The sequence below is a fragment of the Ciconia boyciana genome, chromosome 16 (assembly GCF_034638445.1).
Source record: "Ciconia boyciana chromosome 16, ASM3463844v1, whole genome shotgun sequence".
Lineage (NCBI taxonomy): Eukaryota > Metazoa > Chordata > Aves > Ciconiiformes > Ciconiidae > Ciconia > Ciconia boyciana.
In genome coordinates, this window is record NC_132949.1 from 12,066,985 (window position 1) to 12,082,224 (window position 15,240).

Below are 15,240 nucleotides of genomic sequence, written 5' to 3' on the forward strand. Positions count from 1 at the left end.
CAGGAAGGAAATGCCCTTGTGGGATGCAGGCAGGCTGGAGGACCTGCTGTTCCCGGCCAGATGGATGGAGGCTTGACAGCAGAGCTGGGCAGATGTGAAGGGTTTGGCAGGGGATGTAAATACTACACTTGAAATCATTCACCATCTCATTTCCCACAGTGGGACTTACCGGCGCAGCTGTTTGTTAAAAAAAAAAAAAAAAAGCCCCCCCAAAAAAAAGCATCGGGGCTTGTTATCATCACTGCTCCAAAAGGATTATGGCCTCGCACATTTGTTAACAGCCCTCATTTCTAAGAGCTGCAAGCGCCGTGCCAGACTGCGGTCCGCCCCTGCTGAGCAGTGGCAGGGAAAGGCAGGAAAGCTTTCCTTTTCTTGTGCAGCATCCTCGGGAAGGAGCAAGCCAAAATCCTCCCTGGGGAGCACTGATCCTGCTCTCCTTCTGCCCCTCAGGGGAGCTGCCTGCCAGAAAGAGGGTTTGGGGGAAAACCTGCTCCGCTGCCCAAAACCTGGAGGGGGCTGATCTGTGGGTCAGGACCTGTGCGAGTGTCTCCATGGGCTCCAACGGCTGGGCTTGGCTTTCAAACACCCCCAAATCCCCCAAAATGAGCATATCACTCCCATGAGGGTTTGTGCTGGACCCTACAATGCTTCTTGGTTTGTCTTGCACCCCCCTGGCTCTGAGACACCCTAAATCTGCCTCGTTTGGGGACGGCAGATCACATCCCATGTTCATTTGTGTTGGGTGTCCAAGTTTTGGTGTTTGGCTGGAGCTTCCCTCCAACCTGCCCCAGCACCATCCTGCTCCTGCTCTCTGCACCAGCAGCCCCCAGTTTGACCTTTACTGGGCAGAAGCTCCCAGGCTGCTTCCCCTCCCAGCAGGGTTTGGCTGTCCCCTTCTCCCTTCATGGGGCATCCCGTCCCCACGCAGCCCACCCCAGAGCATGAGCAAACTGCTGCCATCCCCCAGCTCCACCAGTGCTGGACGGGAAGAGATCGAGCCTTGCCCAAACCTGATGATTTTTCACATGGGAGGGGAAAAAAACCCCAAACCAATGAAGCTTTTGCTTCTTTTCTCCTCTAGCACTTCTGATTTGGGGTTTTTGATTAAAAATCCTACTCTCCCGTCCTGCCTTGAGCTGCCTCTGGGAACCGGCCACTTGCAAACCTGCCCATAGCAGAAAACTTGCTTTTCTATCAAACCCAGTTTTACCTGGAAAAGTTTTAACATTAAATCAGTGTGGTTGGTGATGAGTGCAGAAAGCAGAGTGACTTTTAGGTGGCAAAACCTGCATGCTTGCAGCCCCAAGGGATGGCTTCAGTATTGCTGGGGGAGAGGAAATAAGAGTACATCAAGCAAGAGCCTGAAGAAGGAACAGGACAGAAAAGAGTTAAAGAAGAGTAGAGAGGCAGGAGTTAATACAAAAATAAGCAAATCAGGGAAGGGTTACACAAGAAGAGGCAAAGGGCAGGAGGATGGGGAGGAACATGCCTCATGTTTCAGGCGTCCCCTCTGGGGCTGCGCGTGCTGGTTTCAGGCATCGCCTGCAAACCCCCATCCTGTGAGTAATCCTCCCCCATGTGAACGGATTACACTGATTTCAGTGGGACCGCTTGGATGAGAGAGGGAAAAAAAAAAGAGGGAAAAAAGCCTTCGTGATGAGTAAAATTTACAGAATCAGGCTCTTGGAGGACGGGCTGCAGAGCACAGAGCGCTCTTTTGGACACCACATAAATAAATAGCGATGCTGCTGCTTCCTTCCTTCATGAGGTAATGCCTCGGCACAGCTTGTCCAAAGCTGCCGTGGTTATTTTTACAGCCGTATCTGTCTGAGGTTGTCTACTCTGTCCCCAAGCCAGCCTCCTGCGAGCGCTCTGCAGCACGGGAGTTAGCCATGTCCCCATGGGCACGCATGATGTGCCCAAGGTTACAGAGTAGACAAATGGCAGAGGAGCTGGGAATCACTAGCCCATGGTCCAGGACCTCACTGCAACAAACGCCTGGCTGATTGCTGGTAGCTCCCTCTGACACGCCATGGGGTAAATCCGCTCTGGGTGTAGGGATGTGCTTTCTGCCACCGGTCCCCAACTCTTCGTTGCAGCACAGGACCCTGCGAGTCTGGGATAACTGCCTTGGGCAGCAGCACTCCAGCTCCTTGAACACCTGACCCCATTTTGACTTTTCTATCTTCCAGAAAACTCTCCGAATCAGCAGCAACTCAATGCTCCTGGTGTGGGGAGGCAGGAGGTAGTCTAAGCAGCGTCTGCAGATGTACATTTGCCGTCCCTGTCCCGGAGGAACTGAACCAGTGCCAGCAATTAGGAGCAATTAAAGGCAATTTGCAGTTCCCTGGCCAGTGCAAACACTTGCAGCCAGCAATTAGAGGCTCTTCTCCTTCCCCAGCCATGGAGTAGCTGGGCTGCTGGTGGTTAATGCTGATTTTTCCAGTACAGTTCACATTCCTTTGGGTTGTAACCCCAAATTGAGGAAAGACTGCACTAGAGTCGCAAAGGGGGTGTGATTGGTGCAAGCACCCCTTTGGCATCCTCACTGCCTTTCTGATAGGCGCCTTTTGATTCACAAAACATGTTGTCATGCCTGGACTTCCCTGGGTGCAAGTGTTTGTCCGTCACCCACCGCGATGGGTAATATCAGCGGTCCTCTGCACTGAGCAGAGCAGAGACCATGAGGCAGCAGAGCTGAGAAAACCTCACTGATCAGGCAAGGAGGGTGCCTGGGCCATCATTGGAGATAATAAGGGGGATAACAGCTGATTTATCCTCTGTATCCTCATGCCTGGCTTAAAAGAATCACTCCATAGAGGAGGATGCAATGGTGCAGTGAGTGAGTTGGGAGAGGAGCAAACAGGAATGACGATGGTGCAATAAAACAGAGTATCTTTAGTACGGGTAAGGAAAATAACTGTCATGATTTAGTTCTTTCAGAAAGTCTTCAAGAAAAATCTTCAATGAGTGTCTGTGGCAGAGATGACCAGGAATTACTAGTGAAAAATGAAGTTATTTTGTGCTTAAAAATCTGGCTGTGGAGGAGAAAACAAGGAGCAGGAGTATATGGTGAGGTTTTAATGGGGAATGAGGGTAGCAATGGGGGTGCTTCTGCCCGCAAAAGCTGATTTTTCTTGTATGATAACCATGGCCTGGAAAGCAGGGAGCTAACAGCATTTCTAGGTGACCACCTTCAGCTTGGCTAGTCCAGACGTGAGGAGACCATGTAGGTCTTCTGTGAGACCTACCAACACTGGCCGAATGGGTGAGGGGATAGCAGACAAAAAACAGTGCACAGAAGGAGGCATAATTGGAAGGAGGGAACAGGATGGCTCATACACGCTGAAGGGTCCCAATTAACTGCAGCCACTCCAGGAAAAGATCTAGGAGTCAATGAAACATCTGGCTGATTGCAACGGAGCTCAGAAGAGCAACAAGATAGTAGGTTGTATTATGAAAGGGGTAGAGAGTAACACTGAATATAATATCATGACACTATAGAAATCAATAGTACGTCCTCAGCTGGGAAACTGGAGTGAAAGGCACGGAGAGGCACCCATCTGAGGGCGATGGAAAAGATTAGAAATGCCTTGCCAAGAGACGATGGAGGGATGCCAAGTAATGCACCACGCCGAGAAGGTCAGACAGGTGGTCCTCTTCACTGGTCCTTAAAATACAGGAACAAAGGGACATTCAATGCATTTAAAAGGCAACCTTTTTCAGTGATAAAAGGAAATGCTTCTTTGCACTGCACGTAATTAACTCGTAGAACTCATGCTATGAGACACCATGGCAAAGGCCCAACAGGATTAGATAGGCCTATGAATGAGAACATCTGTAGTTACATTAGCTGGGATTAATATATATACGGATATAAGCACTCCAAGCCAGCTACTAACTGCCTGCAGTTAGGAAGAGATTTCCCCTGGGGGCATGCTATTGCAAAACTGTCTGTTGCAGAGGTTTGTATCTCTGTCTGAAGCTTCCAAGACAAGCCACTATTACATGCATGAATCTGCTGGGGCAGACCATCGTCCGCTCGAGCATAGGCAATGGTGCATTTCTGTGCTTCGGCTGAGGTTTGGCTGGTTTAGGACTAAAAAAATACCTGAAAGCAAATTTTAGGACCATGCATGAAAGGATGCAAAATGCCCTGGAAAAGTGGTTGAACTTGCTGGGATGTCTGTGGCCCACCAAGGGTTGACAAATAGCATGACAAAAATGCAAATATTTTTCCACCCCTGAATTTTGGTCGGAGGTATTCCCAGCTGCTAATCCCCCCACACACGCATGTTGAAAGGTAAACAGAGGGATAAATCTCCAGGCTTAGCTCTCTTCAAGTATGACCTTTTTTGAGAGGGTACCTGAAAGGACACCTGCGTTTTTGGAGAATTAGCATCTTCCTGTTGTTGGGGAAGCTGTTTCCTTGGGAGGTTGTCAGAATGATGAAAAATCTATTTGACTGAACAACAGAAAAAGGCTTGGTTTCACGGGGTGTCCAGATTTCCTCTTGTCACACTGTATCTGCAATGATAACGTATGTTGCAGGGCTCTTAGATTTAAAAGCCCAAAGTGTGAACGCTTCACCTTACGCTGTGCACTAAGCAGTAAAACAGCAATGCATTAAGCTGGAAAAAACCACCTTAATTTGCAATAGTCATTGATGAAGGTTCCTGTATGGAGAAAGAACCTTCTTCAGGAAATCATGCTCAGTTTTAAGTATGAATTTAAGTCCCACGTAGCCAATGTGCCTTAGGTACACATTTATATTTAACCACGCTTTTAAATGCTTTTCCAGAGTCATGGCCAAAATTGCCTCCCTTTGGTTGCTTTCCTTCTTTCCTCCAAAGACTCCAACTGGAGTAAAAAATGTGGCTACAGAAGCTTTCTGCTGGAAAAAAATGCACCAAAATCAAGCTTCTGGTGTGGACACTTTGATTCTGACAATATTTTAAACAGCAAAATGTCAAAAAAACACAACTTAAATTTGCCTGTTGCTTCAATAGTGCAGCCCATGTCATCCTGACGCAGTAAACATATTTAACTTAGTCTTATGTTTTAGCATTTAGAGGAATGGTTCAGATATCATTACTTAAGCAAGCTTTTTTGTAGTTGTAGATTTTTTTTTTTCCTGCTCCACTGTCTTTAGTAACTCGGGTACTTTAAATCTTGGTTCCAGTGAACACATCTGCCCAGGGAATGCAAGGTGTGAGAAACTCCTGGGGTGGGTCCAGTTGTCCCTCCATAGCTGTCATCCATCTCAAAGGTGACCCTAGCCTTCAAGCTGTCCCAGAGACCTGACCAGGGCAGGCTTTTTTAGCAGGTTTGCTTTGGCTCCTGTGTTTGGAGAAACAATTCAAAACAAGCTGTGCTCCTTCCTTTGGAGACCTACCCTGGTTATTTGTCCATGGGTGAGGAGAGTTATGATCTGATATCTGTGCACCTGAGCAGTGCAGAAAAATTCTGCTGGCTCTGGGAACAGATCCTGCAGGGATGGGCGAGACCATATTTAATGGCAGAGCATCTCCACCATGGGTGGCATGTCCTGCAAATCGCACAGATTTATGTCACGGGGGAGAAAAATGGTGGTATTTAATGTGTACCCACCCAGTCAGGCCCCAGCTAGTTTGCTAACCAGAAGCAGAGGTTGAAACGTCTCTGTGTTAACTCTGAATACTAATAATGGCTTTAAATATTAACTGTTAACTGCTTTGCAATGATATTGTCAGCTTGTCTGCGATATTGTGAACTGGATTTAGTTCTCCAAAGGATCATGTTCACGTACAATGTCCCTCAGCACATTCTCTTGGAGATTTAAAGGTTTCTTGCCAGAAGAAAATGAATTCCCCCTTTTATCAGGCAAAGCCAAATAATCTCTTGGTGTTTCACAGTGTCCCTCCTCCTGCGCTGCTTCTCAGGGCTCTCCATTTCTTCCTCCTGAACTGGCACTTGGGGAAGCCAAGGGCTTTGGCGCCCTGCGGTTTGGGCCAAATTTCACAGATTAGACCTTGTCTTTGTCTTCTCCATAACAAGTAACAGACAGGGCCACAATGCCTCCACTGAGCAGGAGTTGCCGCTAATCCGGAGGGGGCTTTGAACCACGGTAATAAATCCACTTTTTGGGCAGGCACGCTATGGGCAGGCATTAGTGATACAGACAATAAGACAATTATGGCAGCACTTTCCAAAATGCTTGAAAATCCTCTCATTAAAAAATTGTTAAAAATTCCCCTGTCGTCTTGGAGCTTCACCTTTCGGGCGACTGCAGCGGAGCCGGAGAAGCCGCCAGGGAGAGTGGTGGGACACCCTCTGAAGCCAGTGCTTCGTCCCTGGCTGAGACACCCAGGGATGAAGCACTGGGGCTTCCTTCTCCCCGCTTTGCTAGCAGGACTTGGGTTTTGTCATGGAGGATGTCATCCTTTTTATTTTTCCATCAAAAAATGTCAAGTCTGGTCGAAGACCCCCAGGGGCAGCTCTGGCCAGGCAGAGAGCAGCTTAGTGGGGCACGGTCCCTGGGCATAGTGTCCTCGCAGGTCTGAAGCAAAATAAGGCTCAACCTGCTTCATGGGAGGTATTGCATGAGAAAGAGTGAGTTGGAAAATACTGCTAGTGAGGGAAAAAGGCAAACATTTTCTCCTTCTGATGTGCTTTTAGCCTGGCTCCTGAGGAAATGAAGTTCCTACAAACGTATTCTCCCACTAATAATATTTCAATCAAATCTGGCAGCAGAGCAGAAGTCTCAGAGATAATGAGGTTGCCACAAGCCTCACGAAATGAGGCAGTTGGGTAGATGAGACAGAAACCTTAGAAAAAGCTCAGCAGAGGGAGATCCCTTCGGTGTGCACAGCCCTTATCAGACACTAAAGCATCCACAGTGGGCAGAGCCCCTCTAACACCCCAAGTACCCGTGAAAAATTGAGCTCTCCTGGGGCACAAACCCAGGCCACTGATTTGTGATGCTCTGAGAAATGTACGTTTAACTGGAAAATATCTCTTTGAGAAAAAAGCCTTTTCATTTTAGTATGCTTAAAATCAGAACAGGGCACACAGGTGAGCAGGACTGAACTTTGTTTTAATGTTCAGGACCTGAGAGCCTGGAGGACTTTTCACTCTTGAGAACTGATCTGAAGCAGGAAATTATGTCAACAGTTTGAAAATATTTACGGGGAAGGTAAATTATTCCTTTTCTTTCCTCTGTTTCAGAGGTATGCAAAGGTCTGGCTATGCAAATGAATGGAGCAACTTTTGTTCTTAGTCTGAGACTTGTGATGGAGAACTGGGTTTTAGCCTGGTTTTTTTTTTTTTTAATAGGGTGCAAATTCCCCTCTATTGTGTCACCCCCTGCCACTTCTGAAAAACCACAGTCCAAGCCTGCCCTTCGGGATTGCTTATGGATGTATTTCTGCTGAAAAACCAAACCTAAACAGTTTTGAATGTGGTCGGCCCCAAGTTTAGCCAGTAAAACTCCTCTCAGGCACCATCATTGCAAGGATGGGATTTTTCAGAAATGCAGCTCTTCTGTCAGGGAATCAACACTGTCTAAATTTTCCTAATAAGCTAGATCATCCAAATGTCTGAGATGGATTTGGGACTCAGCTGTGAGCTATATCTCCCCTCTGAAGGTGCTGGGGGAAAGGTTTCTAGGCTGCAATGGAGAGCTCAAGGTCCTTCAGAGGGTCTCTGGCTGAGCCTCCTCCATCGCACATCTTCGCTCCCCAGAGTCAGCAGAGCATCTTGCCCTGACCTCTGCAAGCCTCATACAGTGCTGGCAGTTTCTGCCATGGCTTTTACCCTTTCTGGGGGCTCTTTGTGTTCTTTTTCAGCTCATCCTTTCGTGGGGCTGTTCCTCCCTCTCATGCTAAAAGTGATGAAGGTCTCCCCTTGCAGCGGAGATGCATCTCTAAACCAGCTCACCTGGTGTTGTCCTTCTCCCGGGAGACGGTGCTTTGGGTCCTGGTTTTATTTATTTGGGTTGAAGAAGCAGCCGATGGGTGCTTTTGTGGGAGAGCATCCGCGGGAGCACGGCACATGGGGCATTGCCAGAGCCCTGGACGCATCTCCGGTGGGAGTGGGTGCTCTCCACTGGGCTGGGGACGTCGAGCGGACACATCAGAGCTGTGCTCCGGGGTTTGTGCTGCAGGTCAGGCCCCTGCCCAGCAAGATCCTCTCTTGTTTATGTGCAGATGCATTCCCAGCCCGTTCGAAGATATGTCAAAAGCCCCTTCCACACCTCCCCTTCCTTAAACCAGGTCTGTTTCAAATTTGCCTTTAAATGCAAGTTAGTCTCTACCGATTCGGCAAAGTCCAAAAGACGCTCCTAGAAGAGAGGGGAGCTTTGCTGAAAAGGGCTCCAGAAGCGCTGATGTGGCTTTTTGGAGGAGAACAGAGGGCCCAGGCTAAGAAGCAGCCCCCCTCCCTCGGCACTGCCGTGGGGCTGGGGTGCGCAGTGTCTGCCCAGCCTGGCAGAAGAGTCCAGGCTTGCAGGGGAGTCAAATCATGCAGCAAAACGTGCCTCGGTGGGAGCAATATGTGAAATTATTGACTTCCCTGGAGCTTGAAGACAGCTGCAGCTTAAGGAAATTTTTGGCATGGAGGTGATTTTGCTCTGATCTTATCACCAGCCACAAACAAACCTCTCTCTCTTTCTTCTTTCTTTCCTCTTTTTTTTTTTTTTTTGTTTGTTTTTGGTTAATGACCTTCTAAGCCAATGTCTGGAGACTATAGCAGACCAGAGACCCCCGGCATGTGCACTTCATCTGGGATGTGGGTGGTAGAGCCTCCTTGCCCACAGCGATGCCCCTTGGTGCTCTGCCAGCCCCCGGGCGGGGTCTCCTACCAGTCCCCTGTTCTTGCTCCAAGCATCCAGGTTTCAATCCCAGACTGCCTAAAATATATTCCACTGAAAGCAAGTATCTGTTTAAATATCTGCTGTATGCTGGGAGGTGGCCCTGACAGGAGACAGTCACTGACAAATTTCTGGGAAGACCAGGCAGCAGGATTTTACCCTCGTCCCAGTTAATTTGCACCGTAACGGAGAACTAACACCAATACTGGAGCACTTTCAGGGGGAGATATGCAGAGGAGCAAGAAGTACAACTGCTTCAGATCACCAGTGGCTACAAACATGAGACTGGAACATGATATTTGTGGTCCCTAAATGTGTGCCCCAGTGTGTGGCACCATCCCTGTGCACTACATGGAGGTGGTGGAGCCGCCCTGGGCTGGGGGAAAGAGCTCTGCACGGCTCCGACATTTGGTTTGTTCCTTGCTGATGGCGCACATAGATCAGACTTAATTAGAAAGTCCTTGGGACTGGAAGGCACGTGTGGAAGGGAGAGCAGGATGAAGGCTGGCACGTGGAGCCCCATCTGGCTTGAAACAATTAGAAAGTGTCTCAATCACTGGGTTTGCCACAGGAATATTCCACTGCTGTGACCAGCAAACTCTTCCTGCTCCAGCTCGCACAGAAGTGGCTGCTTAATTTGATGTAGCTGCTCACGTGGCATTAAAATCATATATGTTTAAAAGCTGGCATGGACAGGTAGACATGTTGCGTTGAGCTCAAGTCTTCATTAAAAAAAAAAAAATCACTCCTTTTCCATGTTTTCAGACTACAAACTCAAAACAGTTTAAGAGTTTCTGTAATAATCATGTCCCTTCTTTGCTTTGGGACCCTTCCAGCCCAAGTGGGTGAATGGTGTGGCTCTGTCCTGGGCCGTGAAGGTGCCACGGAGGTGGTGGCACTTGGTGGCAGTGGCACCCAAGCCTCCTGCGCTGCCCCAGGCCACTTCCACGCAGTGACCCGTGTGTGTGGGACAGCTTAAAGTTGCATTTCTATAAACTTTCTCCGACTGGTTTGTGTGTGCCTGGGGGTTGCTGATGACAAGTTTTAGATGTAGAAACCATAAATCAGTACTCAGCACTTATGGGGCCTTGGGGAAGGGGGTGACTGAGGCATAGCCACTAACAAATGCAGTATAGAAATGCAGCTAGAAAATAGTTCTCGCAGCAGTGGAAGAGCATGCCCTATGGAGAAAATAAAGTCTGTGTTTAGCAGATCAATGCCTTGCAAGTTTGGACTTTGTCCACTGATGTGATTTCTCAGAGGTGACCAAGCCTTGATACAAGAACTCGATCCAAGCCCTGCCAGCACTATGAGTTGGCTCATCTCTCATCTAAATGGTAGCTCCAGCTGGTCTTCAAGGAGGAAGAAAAGGAGAAAAGGGAGGGAAGGAAGCTTGATAATTAAAGACAACTCCCTGGGGGGAATTCATAGAAAGTATTGCCTTGGACTTTGCCTTGTGAAATCACAAATGAGCTGGACTAGAGATGGGCATCAATGTGAGGTTGCTCTGAGGAGCGGAGCATCTTTCTTAGGATACACTTCACCTCCTCCTAAAGTGGACACCAAGGGTAGATCTCCTGCACTGATGCCCAGCAGCGATGGGGTCCCTGCAGTGATGGGAAGGAGACTGTGGGACCCACCCAGCTGGGATACTCGTTACGGACCTGAAAAGGCTGGGGACAGGAGCCCTGCCAGGAGCCACCAGTGGTGGCTGTGCTGCCCCAGGAAACCCTGGTTTAGGGGTTTCAGCCAGGCCATCCCTATGTCTTTGGGATGTGTTAGCTGTGAGCTTGCCTAGCTGTGGATTGGCGACCACTTAGCTGTGGATTGGCGACCATGGCAGCAGGGGACATCTCCGAGGCTGGAGGGATGCTGACCACAACTGAAACCTGCAGAGGTGCACCATGGACAGGCTGATCTTCCTGTCCTACATTGGAATGTGGCCCGTGGCACACCGATGGTGGGACACCAGGACGCTGGTGGCAGCGAGCCTGTCCTCAGCCTCTGCCGTCTAATGTGGGTTTTACCCCGGCTGCCTCCTGCACCCCAACTTCTCAGTGGGGCTCCAGGCAGCAGGAAGAGGCTCCATCTCCCCTGGCTTCAGCCTTGTGGAAATGAGCTCTCTGCTCTAAACCGGTCACGCAGCTCCCTCTATAGTCAGTGGAGAGAGACGGGGGACTCGTCCCACTGTCCCTGTCACCAGGGGCTCTGCTCTCCTCTCCAGGCAGCACAAGGAGCCAAAGGGGCTCAGCTGCGTTAGTCCTCTCCACACTGAATGCCTGCAGCTGGGTGGAAGAAACCTGCATCAACACCCATTAAATCAAGGACCGGAGGCTGAGCCCATGGGGATGGCACTCACTCTTTCTCTGCTTGAACCCAAACTGTCTCCAAAAAGCAAATGTCAAAGTCTTGAGCCTTTGTGGGTCCAAGACAGGATGCGCAGGTAGGCTGGGAGTGCTTTTTTGCTTTTTTTTTGCACAAGCCATTAAATAATCCTCCAACGCAGATGAAAGAGTCTGCCAGGCTCAGCATGGGCGTGGGGCTGCAACAACGCAACGGAGGCAGGCGATCCCATTTTTTACCAAAACACTGAGTCCTAATGAATGTGACCTCTCCAGGTGCCAAATCCTGCCCCTCCACAAGGGGTTTACACTGGCAGCCTCAGCACAAGTGCATTCATAACGTGTATCATTTGTCATCTTTTCATCAAAAAGTGTGTAAATCCTTTCCCCGAAGTGCAGAGCTGTTTTACAGCCAGGCTATAAAATCCTGCAGGGTCTCTGTTCCAATAGAATTACATTAGTGCCAATAATCTGGCAAATATCAGGAGTGAATTTAATCAAAAGAACTAACACCAGGGTCCTGATTTACGGCAGCCCATGACGGAGTGGAGTGGACAGCAGTTTGCAGGACCCAGATGTGGAATTTCACTTGCAACATCATTTGGAGCAGAGGGAAAGCAGAAGGAATGGGAAGCAGGGCTTCAGTGTTTTGGGAGCTCTTCATGCTCTCACAAAAATCAGTGAGAAAGGAGGAACAATTCGCCCTTGTTCTGAGTTTTAGAAGATGAACGTGCGAAATTTCTTATGTCTGGGTTTTTGTTGCTTCTTGGGACAGCCTACACACCTACAGGGTGTGCGCAGGACCCAGGGTTTTCATGTATCTGCCAGAGCAAGGGCATCCTACTCCAGTGCCCGCTGAGATGAGCCCATCCATCCCCCATGGCAGAGGACCGCTGCTACCATCAGACTCCTCCAGCCCCAGAGTCCCCGTCCGGGGCCACGCAGAGATCAGTTGTGCGGTCTGACCTCAAAACTCTGCGGGAGCATGAACCCTTGCTTGAGTAACTGGTGTCCCTGGGTTTGCCTGACCACCCACCCGCAGCAGTCACAGCCCTCCTTCAGCTCCCAGCTCCAGCCTGGCAGGCTCTGGCACGCACCCAATGTTGCCACTTCATGCAATATCCCTGCTCCATCTGTCATCAATTCCTTTGCATGTGGTTTGCAGACTTCATGCCATCCTCTGCCTGTTGCATGGCTCTGCAACAGGGCATCTCTGATCACTGACAACTTTTTAGCTTTTATTGTTTTTGCAAGAAAATAACTGGAAGCAAATGCACAGGCAAGGAACATGGCAAGGCTGCGTCACTTTTAACCATCAGGGTAAAAGTAATCCTTAAAGCTCAACCTCTTATGCCTTCACCTGTGCTGCTAAAATGACTTGAGATCATTAAAAAAACTCCTTTTAATTAAAAATTATTATAGGTTTGGCTATTAGAAAACCAACCAGCCCTTCGCCTGGGCAGGAGGGCACTGCCCAGCTCCACTTTCTGCTCACCTTTTGCTGCTTGAGCCTCACACCATGCCCTGCAACACGTGCAAAAGTTTGTGGCGTTTTCTTTTTCTCCAAGTTAAAAAAAAGTAGACATTGTGCAAACATTTCTGCAATGTGATATTTTTGCATAAATACCAAAACCAACCATGTAAAATAATGCAACTCATGCCTCTATAATTTTCTGACATGCATTACGAATTGAGGTGCATAACCTAGTGCATAGGATGGAGTGAGAGATGAGAAACACAAGTGAGAGGAAAGGCAGTTTAGCTGGATATGTCTGTTAGGCTGAATTAACGAAGCTGAATTAATACAAAAATCTCTTCAGCAGCTCTTTCATGGAACATTTGCTGTGAGTTCGCCCAAGCTCACGCACGCTTGCCAGGGTGGTTAAGCGTGCTGCATGCTTCCTTGGCAGCTCTCTATCGGCTCACAAGGCACCAGTGCTCTATTATATGCATTTGTTTAAATGTGTTACGTGTAGGACATGAACGGAGCAATGTGATGGTTGAAAGAATCAAGTCTTATAGAGAAAACACAATCTGCTGGGCGAGATGAGACGTCAGGCAGTGGTGAGGGAGATGACAGATGCTACAGGATGGTTAATTCCTTAATTCTAAACACATTCGGTCAAGATGAGACTCTGGGAGAGCTTTGCCCATCGGCAGATGGCTTGGTGAGATGATAAATTAATATTGTTATCAATGGAGAGATGGCTGAAGTTGTTAGATGGTAGGGTTTGTTTTTTAAAAATGCCTGTTTTCAACAATTATTTCAGAACAGTCCCTGAATCAGGGAAGAAAAATAGAGGGAACATAAAATCCCCTGTGTCATAAACAGAGCTCAGGAAAACTAGTTTTCAAAGGAATGCCTTTGCTGTAGGAAACTTCATTTCGCCTGCTTTTGTATAGGACTATGGATTACGCCAACAATAAACCATTCCAACTACTGTGAAATTGCGCTAATAGCCTGCGAGCTGGGGAGCTGTTCATGCACCAGCATATTTATTACATACCTTTGTATCTGTTAGCTCCAATAGCCACATTTTTGTTATAAACCATGGGGGGCTGGACAAGTATTTAAATTTGGCGATCTCAAATTTCAAGAGCAGGAGCGGTTCGAGAAGGCAGGGGGATGAGAAAAGGACAATTGCAAAGAGCATTTAATAGAGCAAATGACCCAGCGACTGGGAAATTCAGCCTTAAAACATTGCGGAGTACCTCACGAAGGCCAGCACGCATCTTCCTGGGTGCTCGCTTGGGGAAACTGAGGCACAGCATGGCTCTGAGGTTTCCCACCCTCTGGTACCACCTGCCACCTGGTTGTGCTTTTTGGGTAAGACCACCGTGCTATCAGCCTTGGAGAGATTAGCAAGAGTGAGGGGCCAGGGGACAGCAAGGATAAATGGGCAGGAGAGGGGGACCAGGCTGCCTGGCTGGGGAGGAGAGCTGGGAAAAGCAGGAGCGAGGAAGGTCCTGGGAAATGCTGGGTTCAATGAGACAGAGAGGGTTAAGCGTGGACATCACTGCCAACACAGGGCAGGGACTGCCTTTTCCCGGGATGGAAAAGCGGGGGACGGACAGGGGACAGGATGCACCCTACCCTCCAGCTGAGCATCCCTGCCCTGTTCCGTGCTCCCTGTGCTGATCCCAGAGGACTGGGATCCCTATGGGCAGTGACCCTGCGGCTGGGAAAGAGCACTCCTCTCCCCCAGACCCCACCACATCCCCAGGAGCCCCCATGCTGGGGAGGCAGCTGGGATAAACCAGAGCCCTGGGAAGGAGTTAACTGTGCTCAGGGAGGGATGGGAATTCCCCCCACCGCCCCAGCACCCCAAAACCCTTTCTAGGGAGCAGGAAGGTAAATGAGAATCAGGCTCTGGACATCAACAAATGCCTCTGCGAGCTAGCAGCTGCCGGGGGGTGATGGATGCCCGCCTGCATCGCTGCCTGGTCCCGCTCGAGGACAGCCCACGCCTTCACAATTTCCCTTTGTTTGCCTCAACGTAACGTGCTGTTACTTCAGCTGCAACCCGGCCGTGAAAGCAGAAATATGAACTTTATTACGACACATATCTGCCCAGGACCGGGGGGCAAGGCGCAGCCGTGTGTGGCAGGCAGCTCACTGCCGGGGCGGGGGTCCGGCCGGGATGCTGGGCGTTGGGGCTGGCGTGGAAGTGGCTCAGCCCCCCTGCACCCCTGCCTTCTGGCTCCTCAGACCCTGACACGGCAGCTCCTCTCCCCCCGAGAGCCACGGGCTGGGTTCACATCCCACCAGCCCGTGCTTCAGCTGAAGCTGTAGCTTGTTAGCAGCCTCAGCGCAGGGCGGGTCGAAAATGTCTCATTGAAATAGTTTTTACAAGGTGAAAAAAGGGGGAGTAGGGCTGTCTAAAGAAGCAATTTCTTTCTCTGCTTTGGCAAAGAGTGTCTGTTTTCAGTGGAAAAAAAAAAATCATGAAGAAGCATTTTCATTAAAAAACTGAAAACGCTGAAGACCCAAAGCTTTCCAGCCAAAAATACCCAGCTCGAGCCAAAAAGCTTTCCGTTTCTTGTTGAAAC

General features: G+C 49.2%; 1 protein-coding gene across 1 annotated transcript in view; it reads right to left on the reverse strand.

Annotated features, from left to right (window-relative positions):
- The window catches only part of NTN1 (netrin 1), a 104,454-nt gene that overhangs the window by 33,558 nt on the left and 55,656 nt on the right, over positions 1-15,240 (reverse strand). The window lies entirely within an intron of this gene.